Source organism: Olea europaea, chromosome 11 (genome assembly GCF_002742605.1).
Source record: "Olea europaea var. sylvestris chromosome 11, O_europaea_v1, whole genome shotgun sequence".
Taxonomy (NCBI): domain Eukaryota; kingdom Viridiplantae; phylum Streptophyta; class Magnoliopsida; order Lamiales; family Oleaceae; genus Olea; species Olea europaea.
The window spans coordinates 4,626,179-4,639,973 of NC_036247.1; positions in this window are offsets into that span (position 1 = coordinate 4,626,179).

Sequence of the window (13,795 nt, forward strand, 5' to 3'; positions counted from 1 at the left end):
GGAGGTGGCGACAGAGGGGGAGGCCCCGATAGGGGGGACGGATGAGGTGGTGACGAAGGAGGGGCCCCGGAGGGCGAGAGGACGCCATCGTAATTGAGGGTAAGAGACATGCTGTTTATGAAACGAAGCATGTGGTCGGCAAGAGGTTGAGAATATCGTCACAATATGTTGTTTCCCCCTTCACGGCTGAGGTCAAGAGGAGAACGTTCATCGATGGGACGTACCCGAACTTATTCAGAGAGGTGGACACTGCCAAGTGAAAAGCATTCGAGACGGAGTGGAAGAGAATTATCCCCCGGTAAGTATTGTATGATTTTAATAAAGTACGGTACGCTAACTCGTCTATGCTTATTTTAACATTTCCCTATTTTTTCAGAGCTACCCGAACGATAGGTAACCGGATGGTCTTGGACACTTACAAGTGGTTCCACGATATTACGACTTCGGGAGCTTAGCTCGCCATTGATGTAAGTGAACTATTCATTTCGTGTTTTGTATGTATGCATCACTTTGTGTTCATTAAATGAATAACAAATATTTTTTTGATGTTTCTTGATGCAGCACATCGACCTGGCCATGGACTTGTTGCGAGATCGAGCTCAGAGACAACCAAAATCATTTGACGTCCATGGTCGAGTCATATTAAACACCGAGTTCCTGCGTGCCGTTACCATAGAGTATCAGTCGCTCCAACTTATGGGTAACAAGTACACGGTGCCAGAATATATGCTCGAATGGGTCATAGGATTGTAGCCGAGTGTCGGGGGAAAATCATGAGAGGGTTGTACACATATGTACATTCCAGCGTGCATCAATAGGCACTATGTTACGCTGGAGATCGTTTTTGCTGACAGGACTATATATGTGTACGATCCAGATCATTCATGTTTGACGTAAGGCCAGTTGGAGCAAAACTTGGAGTCCATAGCTGTAATTGTTCCTATGATGGCCAGACAAGCGGGGATGACTGTACATGACAGATTGCAGATTGTTCGGAACACGACGACATCGCGACAGTCCGTAAGGTAAGTGTTTGAACTTTGTTGTTTTCATCTTTCAGATTTAGTTTTTTAGCTACACGATACTGAACTGATCCATTCTTGTTCAATTGTAGCGGCGACTGCGGCATATTTGCCATTAAGTACGTTGAATTTTTAAGTATAGGACATAATGTTGATGGAATCAACTAATCGTGGATACAGAACTGGAGAAAGAAGTTAGCATATAATTTGTTCGAATTTAATGGTGACCCGTAAATTTGTATTAAATATGTGCAACATTCGAATTGTAAATTTAATTATTTCTTGTGATTATGAAATAATTGTAAATTTGTGTTCGGTGTATCTAACATTCACATTGTAAATGTAATTATTTTTTTATTATAAAATAATTGTAAATTTGTGTTTAATGTATGTAATTATTTTTCTGTAAGTTGATTTTTTATTATTTTACACATATGCTGAGAATGGAACTAATTTTTTCATATGAATCATTGTAAGTACCGTTTATCAAGAATAAATATAGAACATTGAACATTTATGAAGAACAAATATTGAACGTACCTGTCTAATCGTCATTTAGGGAAATTTGACCGGTACAAAATTGTCGAGCATGCCCTATGGCTCTGCATCTGCCATACCTATGCGGTCGATGAAACTCTCCGGTAGATGGTATTCTAGATGTACTTGGACGTCCAGGACCACGTCGTTCAACTGCTGGTGGCAACAAATCATTAAACGAGGGAATGTGCTCTGGAACTTCCCACTCTGTTTCATTCGACAGAGGAAATACAGTCTCCGCATATGCTGTTCTCCAAGACTTAGTCGTATAATACAAAGAGCATAACGTTCTCGCTGCAAAGCCTCGATACATGGCCACCGCAACTGCATGCTCACATGGAAAACTCTCCAACTGAAATCTCGTACAAGTGCATGTGTTATCAGTCAAGTCCACCATATATGCCATATTACGTGCACATTGCACGAAGAAGCGAAACTCGTCTAGTGCTTTCACATTCAATTTTCTCGCAACCTCTGCCGCCTTAAAGAGTTTCTCCTCTTGAGCTGGGCCAGCATGCTACTGCAACTCTTTGATGCCGCACGTCGGTCATGAAACCACTGTTGCAGCTTATTACGAATGTTCTCAATCATTGCGAGAATTGGTAACTCTTGATCCTTCTTAAATAATGCATTGAGAGACTCCGTGTTATTCGATGTCATCATGTTGTACCGATGTCCTGGAAAGTATGACCGCGCCCAATGTTCGATCCCCATGTTCGTCAGATATTCCAACGCCAGTAATGATTTACTTCCTATCTCAAACATGAACTTATTACACTTTTCAACACTGTAAGCTTCGGCTACTCTCTTGAACAATGAAACGATGCCTTTGCCCCGATACCTAGTTTTCAAATTACCTTATATATGGTACATGCAATACCCGTGATGTGCCTGTGGAAAAATTTCGACGATACCGTTTATTATAGACTGTCCCCGATCGGTTATAAAGGCAAGGTCTTCGACTTCCCCGATCACTTCCCTCAGTTTCGAAAAGAACCAACGCATGGACGGATCATTCTCGTTGTCGACTAGGCCAAATGCAATAGGGTAAATTTGGATGTTGGCGCTTGATATGTAGCAATAATTAATTTGCCTTGATATTTTAGCTTTCAGAGTTGTACCATCAACTAGAATTACGGGTCGCATGGCATTTTGAAAATCCCGAATACATTGTTCGAGAGCCATGAAGAAAAACTTAAAACAATTATCGCTCCCCATCTCAATAAAAAATGTCGTACCAGGATTAGTTCTCCCCATGTTATGGCAATACCTGGCCAATTTAGCATAGCTCTCCTCAGTCAATCCCATTAAATCCTCCAACGCACATTCTTTGGCCTTCCAGACTTTCTAGTAGCTCATGACCACTCCATACTTTTGACGAACGTCATTAATGATGTCCGAATGTCTGTAGATTGTCCTTGGGTCCTGAAACTTGTGCATTATCTGTCGACCAATAAACCATACTCGACCTTGCCCGTGATCGTTTCGAAGAATTTCCACTTCGCAAGTATGTTTCCGTAAATACTTGCGAATTACGAAGCACTCATTCGTGTCCATCTTAGTTGCTTTCAAGTGCCAATTGCAACTGCCTTCGACGCAGGCAACTGTCAACAATGACTTGTTTGATTTCTTTACCTTGAACTCAAAGTTATATTTTAATGCCAGACGGTGCACAGCTTCCTGCAAATCTTTCTTGATTTCAAACAGTTGCTCGACATACAAGTCCTCATAATTGGGAGCCACACGGGAAGAATTGGAGGACGGTCCACTTGTTCCAACCTGTGAACTCCCACCCAGCTCATGTCTCTGTCGAGATAAAGCAATCAAATTCTCGTTTGTAAACTCGTTTATGTTCTCATTGTCTTCAACCGTCGACGAAATTCTGTGCGTAACAGCGACATCACGATTAGAAGCAACTGTCTCAGGAATAACCACATCATCCGCAGGAACTATCTCCACTGTCTCCCAAAAACCTCGATCATTGTTATCTGTCCTATCCGAATCTTCGCGTTCACCTTCGATAACATCCTTCGTAATTAAAGTCACACCAAGAACAGTCGGAGTCCGATACATTTTATTCAATTCTAATAGATAATTCAATTCAGCATCATTAGTAACGAATATCGGAAACATCGGAATGGATGAATCCCCATGACCGTTGAATAGATATCTCAATTGCACATCGTATTGAAATTGATCGACATTCAGCTTATTTTACAAATCGTGGTATATTTCTAAATATGGTGTACTCTCTGTTATGGGAATTGCAATACAACCACGTATGTTACTCGTCCATCTCCATTCCCATCGATTATTTTCATTCAATTCGAAATCACCGAAATAACAGATGGGGATTATCATATCTGCAAGAGGAAATGGATTTAATCAACTTCATTTATTAATTATAAGAAAAAATAATGCATTGCCAACAAAAATCAGTGCCAACAGTCGGTTGTCTTTAGCTGTTAAACTGCCAAACTGTCGGTTGTTTAATAGCCGACAGTCGGCTGTGACTGTTTGGCTGTTTAACAGCCCATAGTCATGTGACTGTTTGGCAGTTAAACAGGCCAAACAGTCGACTGCTTTTCTGTTTTCCGCATTACATAGAAGAAAAAAATTATAGATCTGTTCAAATTTTTTTCATACGTTCGATCTGCTAAAAAAATTATTTCTAACTATTATTATGTCGAAATAAATTTTCTCTATTCAAACATATACTAATTCACTGAAAAGGAAATTAAACATACGTAAATATACTTACCGATTTGAAGAAATTGATATGAAAAAAAAAATTCGGCTTCAGCGTTTGAACGTTTTTTGAGATGTTGAGGTTCAAGCTGATGAAGGATGAGAGTTTTTTCTGTCTTGAAAACTCGTTTTGAAGTTTTATAAGTAGGGAAGTGTTTGGTTTTCAATTATTAACTAGAAGGGTAGTAAAGTCTTTTTAACAATATATTGTTTTGTAATTGTATAATACATTTAAGGGCATCCTTGTCTTTTAACATTCAAGAGGCCATTGTAATAATATTCATGATTTTCAAAGTCAAAGTGGAATTTCCTCCCTTTGATTGAGTCAAACTTAAAAGTACCCCGAGAAAATGTCATACGAAAGAGTTAATTGTTAGAATGGTCTCTATAATTATAGGTCCATAGATGGCTAATTTGAAAAAAAAAAATGCATTGTGAATAGTGATTGATAAAGAATGTATGGTTAAAAAAAATAAAGAATTTTTGATTTACATATAATATTATTTTAAATGAAAAATATCTGGTTAAAAATAAGTACTGTAGAAAAAAATAGATGACAAACATGGGTTAAAATGTTGTGTTTTGGTGATTCAACTTGGATCTATATCTTTAATTGCTCGTTAAAGTTTAAAATATCAAAATTTTGATCTTTGAATTTGGAAAAATATTGTACCTTACTCACTATCATGACTTTTGTCTCAAATCTCTAATGAAATTGAAGGGGCGTCAACGAGTCGAACCGAGTCGCCTCGTGAGCCGAAACTCAAGGCTTGAGTTCGGCTCAAGTAAAATCAAACGAACTTTTTTCAAGCCCGAGCCTGAGCCGGCTCGATTTTCTCTCTCTCTTTCTCTCTCTTTTTGTTGTCTTTTCTTTGTTTCATTTTTTTTAAATAAGGCTTGAGCCCAAGCCAGCTCGAACTAAACTCGGAACCTCAAAATTGGGCTCGGTGCTCGAGTCGAGCGGGCTCGGGCTTTTTTCAAGCCAAGTTACGAGCGGCCCGAGCCAGCGAGCCCAATTGGTATTCCTAGACGTGGCTACCGAAATAGACACATGATGCCTCGTAAAATTGTTAAACTTCGAGATGGTCGAATTTTGGCCGCTAAATTTTGAAAATTGTCTTCCATTGCTCACTGAACTTTGAAAAACGTCGAATTTTGCTCCTATAAATTTAGATTTAACCACACATTTATACAATAAAATACTTTACCCGTAAACTCATAATTTTTTCCAATTTTTTAACCACATATTCTCAAAAAGATAACTATTTTTTAAAAAATAATAGCCATTAGTTAGGGGCTAAATTTCGTTGTTAAAAAATCAAATTTAATCTAATCTTTACGATAAATATATTATGTGTTTAGTTACAATTAGTAGTCACTTTCTTTACATAGTTTTGCTAGTACTGTCTATATCACTAGAAATGATTACTCAATTTTAGTAGCTAAATTAAAATTTAATTTTTTTTAAGAACTTGAAGCTATTTTCATCATAATATTTGAATTTTACAACGAAACACACGATTAATTTGTTTGTTGTTAAATAAAATTAAATCTAAATTTTAACAATGAATTTCAATTAAATCCAAATTTATAGTGAGTCATAGAAGAGCCTTTTTAAAGTTTTGTGGCAAAAACTAGATCTTACTGAACTTTGAGTTTGTCAAAATTTGACTACTAAACTTTGAGATAGTTGAATTTTGGCCACTAAATTTTGAGATGGTCAAGTTTTTAAATTTTTTTTTTTTTTTTTAGAATGTATGGTTAAAAAGTTTTGAAAGTTTTTGAGCAAAAGAAAACGTTTTTTCAAAGGTTAGTACCCAAAGTTCGACGTTTTTAAAGTTCACTAGCCAAAATTCGACCACATCAAAATTCAGTGAGTAATAGAAGACATTTTTCAAAGTTTAGTTGTCAAAATTTTACCATCTCAAGGTTTAGTGGTGTGATGGGTCGCTGCGTGTGTATTCCATCAGCCATGTCACCAATTCCGTTAGAGGTTTGAGATGAAAGTTGTACTAGTGAGTAATATACAATATTTTACAAAGTTCGATGCCCAAAACTCGATATTTTAAACTTTAGTGAACAATCAAATACATGAATCTAAGTTCAGTGACCAGAAATCGACATTTTAAACTTCAGTGAGCAATTAAAAATATGGACTTAAGTTCAATGACCATGAAACAATTAACTCAAACTATACATTAGTAAAAGATTAGGGAAGAAAATGAAAAGGAAAAGGGAAAAGAAGTGTTGACCAAGCTAGGAGGTTATCAAGATTTGAATGTTTTGGTAATGGTTGCTCAAATTGATTCCTCAACTTGTTATGTTCTTTTTTCTATTTTCCACTTTTCAAATTCACTATTTTAGTCCCCAATACCATAATTTTTTGGAACTTGTAACTTGGTCAAGGTAATGTTGCACATCCCATTTATATTTTGGACCTTGGCACATGTATATCAATCCTTACATAATGAGTTACATAATACTACATGACACTTTATCATGGAACAGTATAAAGTATAATCAACTTTTTTCATCATTTTTTGGCGCAATTTATAGATGTCCAACACATAGCGTAATCTATACATCTTCGATGATAATATAGTTAAATATCACTTCTTCTTTTTTTAAATAGTGGATCAATCACTGAATCATTTTATCAACCACGTCCTAAATTACATTCTCGGACTAATACATAATGCTTAGTTGTAACTCGTATTACAAATGATCTTTCACATAGTTGTTACATGACAATTTTCAAACGAAAATGATAAAATGAGAGTTATGACGATGTTTTTTACACTAAAATCTTGAAATATGTTGTCGTTTTTTTTTTTTTTTTTTTTTTTTTTTTTTTTTGTTTTTTTTTTTTTTTTTTTTTACTTTGTCTTGTTTGGTTGTTGCCCGACAATGGTATGTAATTTAAGGTTAAATGAAGTTTGGTGGTGAGTGATGTTGGTGCTTGTGAATGTGTTGGTGATGATGATAGACATGTCTACGACGGGCAACAACGATAGTAGTGCTGGCGATGTTGTGTTTTATTTCTAACATTATGTACAATAACAACAATAATACATATTGTAGGTTACGATTTCAAAATAAAATAGAATAAAACAAAAATTGCATACATGAAAAAATTACATACACCGTAACATAATATAACAAATTTGAAGCATACTTGATTTTTAAAATGCTACTCCATTCACCAGATCTTTGAAATTTATCCACCAATTAACCCCATGTTATTTGACAAATCAATCCAATGAAAGGGTAAATTCCTTCTAGGTGCCACGCGTTTTATATAACGTGATTTAACCGCAAATGTACGGTATCAAGTTTTGTAATATAATGAAGAATTCAAAAGTGTCGAACCCACAGGGATTGATATTCAAATTCCACTGAGTATTATAATTGTTTCGATTTTCACTTTATTTAAACAAATCCAATTTTTATATGATGTTTTTATGCTAAATGGAATAAAGAATGTAAGTAAAGTGAGACAATTTCTAAAAATCAAAACAAACTATGGATATCTAGGGATTTAGTTCATGCTGGAATCGATTGACATGCCAAAATACAAGATAAAGAACATGAGAAATAGTAAATAAGGGTTTAGAAAAACTGATTGAAGCCGCTTGTTCTTTCTCAATTGTTTGTCAATCTTGATGCAATTCAATTTTCTTTTCCTTGTCTCTTGAATGGATCTTCACTTTTGTACCCCTTTTTTTCCCCAGAGAGAATACCAGAAAAACGGCTCCCTCTTAGGTTTTTTCTTGGTATTTATGTTATCTTCGAATTTTGGGTGGTCAGGGAACATCTTGGGCCGAGAAATATCCAAAAAATTGGGCATTTTGGGGTTACGAGGTTCGGCGTCGTGGCGCCCATCTCTGGCACCACAGAGCCGCAATGCAATTGTGTGCTGGCGCCCAAGTCCACGGCGCCAACTGTTCTGTTGCTTTTTTTCAAGTTGGGCGCCATGGCGCCCAGCTTTCTTCCGAATTTCTCCTTTTGTTGGGCGTCGTAGCGCCCAATTTAGACGCCGTGGCACCTAACAAGCTGCTCCTCACTTGAATCGTTCATCTTCTAAGCTTTTTTCCATTACAATCTTTTTTTCTTATCTCTAATTTATGCCCCCATTTTAAGATCACCATTTAGATTCATCACAAGCTCCCAATTATGGTATTTGCTCGAATGTTGATTCAGCTGCAAGACAACACGAACACGCACATCAAAACGTTCAAAAGTGATCAAGAACAAGCTAAAACCCGTGATTTAGAGGCGTATATTTAATGAGTGAATTACACTCATCGAACTCCCCCAAACTTAGTTCTTTGCTTGTTCTCAAGCAAACAAAACCAATAAACAATAATTACCAAGCACAAACACAAATGCTGCCAAAGAATTCAAATGCATAATTTAGTTGGACAACATGTTTTTACTGCTCAACATTGAAATATGAGATCGAGTTTATGAACTATTTCAAAGCTATTTTGCAAAAGATAGCTCCTTACCCACCCATTACAGTTCATGTGCGTGTGTGTGTGAAGAATCAAATATAACACCAGACATTCGTATGTTGATTCAACTCTCGCCCCCAAAAGTCAATTATCTCCTTTCTCCGCTCGTGGGATTCACACACCCCAACTTATTTTCTCTTCTCTTCCCAAGGTGTAACCTAAAGTTGATTTTCAATACTAATTTCTTACATCTAAAGTTTGGTTGGAATTTACTAATTGTAGTTCGACATATCGGTAAGTGTGGATTCTCCTATTTTTGACTACTTCAACATCCAAGAATCAACCAAGTTACTAACCCTTTGTCAAAAGCCTACTCCTCTAAAACAGGAGTTCGAGGCTTAATCAAACTTAAAAACGATTTTTTTAACTACTCTTTGTGCGGTCGTCCCTCCCTTAAGCTTTATAGATGACCCCTGTAGCGAGCTTTAGGCCATGACTCCCAAGCTAGACGACTTTAGGGCATCAAGTTTTAAACCCTTATAGGCTTAATCACTCGAGTCATAAAGGCAACGAAGAAACGCTTAACAATGAGCTTTTTAAGGTTTTCTTCATTGGGATTTTTTTTATTGGTGCAATGCCCCTTATTAAACACATATTCTCGAAAATTGGCCCTCAACTAAAAGTGTTTACTCAATTTTCATCCCATTGGTCTCAGAGAGTCCACATAGAATTTGGCACACACGGAATCCACACCCACGTCCATGCTTTCCTACAACAGTTTGCCCATCCAAACTATCCTAAGGTAGGTTAAGGGATGTGAATACTGTTATACAAGTGGCTGTTTGGATTCAATTTCTAGGGTCATTACTTCAGCCTAAATATAATTGTGAATCAACTCACTCTTGTTCGCCGCTATATTCAATTCACGTGCATAAATGTCACAATAATCTGCAAGGGTAAGTAACACTTTAATTCAAGCAACTGACTCATCCATAATCTACAACGAATCCACATTCCAAATATATTCATCATTGTTAACAATGTTATCCAACTCACACAAGCATGCGAAATAAAATAATGTAAAAAATTTTTTTTCACACAAAGCAAATTAACACGCACAACATGCTTGGAACACTAATGCAACACAACAAAAGCAGTAAAGAAAATGCTCGACACAACTAACAACTAAGTGAAAGTAAGACCCTCCCAAACTTAAACAACACATTGCCCTTAATGTGAAATTGAAAGAAAGGGAAGAGAAATACTTTGGGAAAGATATCATTTGTCTTCATTGCCATCAGGTCGAACGAGAGGGTGTGAATGAGGTGGAAACGATGGCGGTGGAGGGAAGGTGAGCTCAGGATGTGCAAATGCCATGACCACCATGCAAGAGATTTGATACTGAAACTGGTCAAAGATGGTGGATTGTAGATGATTCATTTATACTTGCATGCCATCCTGCCATCGGGTCATGCGCAAATCCATAGCTTCAAGACGTTGAAGGATGTCCACCGTAGCATCAGAAGGTTGTGGAGGCGGTGGTGTAGGTGGGGATAGATGAGATGACCGAGAAGAGCCAGGCACGTCCCGATGTCCCACACGCCTATCACGGAGTTCCCATGTAAGTGGTTGTTTCAGGTGTAACACTTCATCAGTTTCTCGCATGGGAATACCCCCGTGTATGCAAAGATCATGGATCAAAGAGGAATGACCCAAACTGCCTGTAGCTGGCCCGGCTAGGATGCAAAGAATGCTATTTTGAATGACTCTGCCAACATCAATAGGATACCCCTTTTGAATAACAAAATTCAATAAAGCCTGTTCCTTGGTGACCTCGCTAGTGTTGCTACTGGGGATCATTTTGGCTGATATGAAGTGGTGCCAAATTTTATAGTTAGGTATTAGACTAGAGGCAGAGAAGTGAGTTACATCACTAGCTTATCTTTTCCATTTAGTACCGAGGCGAACTATAGTGCGAATTATCTCATAGGGATCGACCCCCTCATCGCGCATTCGGGAATAGTCATGATTGGGTATATCCGCGTGTGGTAGAACCTGTTAATTGAAGTACTGTCAAATTTTATCCAAAAACTCCGGACAAAAACTTTGAAGTTCTCGTGTTCATTGGCATTGGCATAAAATTCTTTCACCAAAAAAATGGATACAGCTGTAGGTTGCTTGGTAAACTTCTCCCATCCTAAACTGTGTATTTTATCTGGCAAAAAATTTTCAAGGCCCCTCTCAGAAATGCAATTTCGATGTATCACACTTTATTTATAGCGTTCCTCTGCTTCGGGACTAATGAATCATCTTCGACCAAACGCTGTAGTAGATGAAGAGGCAATGACCCTGATTTTTTTTAGGAGGCATGGTGTAAGTGTTCTTCACAATATCACGTGAAGTTAACCGGCCACCTAAACCAATTCAATGAATTTGTCTTAGTAAATCAAGTATGTCCAAAGTAGGCACGAAAATCTTAATGAAACAATATATCGAACATGTGGTAGGCGGCTAGAATAATCAAGTACAAAGCCTAATGCAAGCCATCAAAAATATCCCAAGAATAGCGCAAAAGAAGTCTTTGGTGAAATTTATCAAACACTTTGTGGGCAAGACAATAAATCAATAATAAGGAAAATCCAAGCCCATAGAAATTTGCAAAGTCTTCTAACATAGATCCCAAAATTGGCAAAGAACTTCAAAGAGGCAGAAGAACAAACACATTGTAAGCATACAACAAAACAATTTCGAAGAAAAAAAAAATAAAAACCCACACAATCTTTACCAAAGCACAATCCAACAAAGAAAAATGAGAATGCGACGTAGCCCGAAATAAGATTACTACTAGAAGTTCAAATTAAGCCAAAGGATATAAAATTGCATTTTAAAAGAACGTACCTTCTTTGAAGAACTAGTCAATAACCCGTCGATTCTAATGAAAGTAGTCGATATGACTTGTTATAGATGTGAACGTGTGTAAAGGTGGGGTAGTATGAGAGAATTAGATGTGTGCAAGTGTGGGGAGGGAGAGGAAGAGACTTGAGAGAGGAAAAGAATAAAAGGGTTTGGGGGTAGGGAGATAAAAGAGAAAGGGGGATCGTGTTTCTTTAAAACAAAGGGTTGGGCACCGCGGCGCAGAAACTGGGCACCACGACGCCTGACTCGCTGTTAAATTTTTTTTTATTTTTTTTATAAGAGTTGGCATTGCAGCGCCCAATATGGGTGCCACGTCGCATTTATTCTGAAAAATACAGTAAATTCAAAAAAAAATTATTATTATTATTATTTTATATATACACCTCCAACGTACTCCCTTCCTATATTGACTAGAGTGTTGATACAACCATTTTTGAGTAAATTTCTACAAAAACGAAAAGAAAGCGAAATTATTAAAGTTACCACGAAAGAAAAGGAAATGTTAAACTAAAGAAATGAAATTTAGGAATAGAACTTGGGTTGTCTCCCAAGAAGCTCTTCTTTTACGTCTTTAGCTAGACGTGATGTGGTTTTAATGTGGTTCTTCAAGGGTAATGTCTTCCACATCTCGGTATGCCCAAAGAGCTTCATCTAGTTTGAGAGACCAGTCCTTTCGACTGGTATTTACTGTCTTTTTCAAAATCTGTTTAATCTCTCTGTTAGATACTTCTGCTTGCCCATTTGATTGTGAGTGATAACTAAGTGCCAATTTGTGCTTGACATCATATTTAGCTAAAAGGGAGTTGAACAGCTTGTTACAGAAATGTGTACCTTCATCACTTACAATTGCCCTAGGCGTGCCAAACCAAGTGAAGATATTTTTCTGTAGAGACCTCAAAACCACCTTTGCATCATTTGTTGGTGTGGTAATGACTTCAACCCATTTAGATACACAGTCTATTACAAGGAGAATGTATACCTGATCAAAATAAGGTGGAAACGAACCCATGAAATCTATACCCCACGCATCAAATAACTCTACCTCAAGCATATTAGTTAATGGCAGCTCATGATGCCGTGAAATGTTTCCAGTACGCTGACAACGGTCACATGTCTTCACAAAAGCATAGCAGTCCTTGAACAGATTTGGCCAATAAAAACCAGATTGCAATACTTTAGCAGCAGTGCGTGTAGGACCAAAGTGACCTCCATAAGGGGATGAATGGCAACGCTGCATGATTGATTGTGTTTCTTCCACAGGGACACACCGCCCGAACAATATTGGGTCATCCCACAGATATGACTTGACATCATGTAAGAATTTCTTCTTTTGATGGAAGGTCAAGTCAAGTGGCAAATTTTCAGACACCAAATAATTGACAAAATCAGCATACTATGGGATCCTTGTTGATACAGCTAGCAAGATCTCGTCAGGGAAAGTTTCTCAAATTTGACTGTCATCCACCACTTTCTCATTCTCTAATCGTGAGAGCTGGTCTGCAACGACGTTCTCATCACCTTTCTTATTCCAAATTTCTACATCGAATTCCTGCAGTAGCAATATCCATCGAATTAGGCGTAGCTTGGTATCCTTCTTTTCAAAGAGTTATCGGATTACATGTTTTGTGTAAATGATCACTTTGGTACCAACGAGGTAGGATCTGAATTTGTCACATGCAAACACTACTGCTAGCATTTCTTTCTCTATCGTGGTGTAATTGAGTTGAGCTCCATTAAGGGTTTTACTGGCATAGTGGATTGCCCGAAAAACTTTATCACACCTTAGACCCAAAACCACCCCTACTGCATAGTCACTAGCATCACACATACCCTCAAATGGTTGATCCCAATTTGGTATTACCATCACTAGAGCAGTTACCAATTTTACCTTTATGGTTTCAAATGCCCTTAGGCAGTAATCATCAAATGCAAATGTTGTGTCCTTCTCCAAAAGGTTGCATAGAGGTTTAATTACTTTTGAAAAGTCTTTGATGAATCTCCTGTAGAATCCAACATGCCCCAAGAAACTTCGAATGCCTTTGACATTGTTGGGTGGTGGTTGCTTTACAATTGTATCAATTTTTGCCCTGTCAACTTCAAGTCCCTTCGCTGAAATTT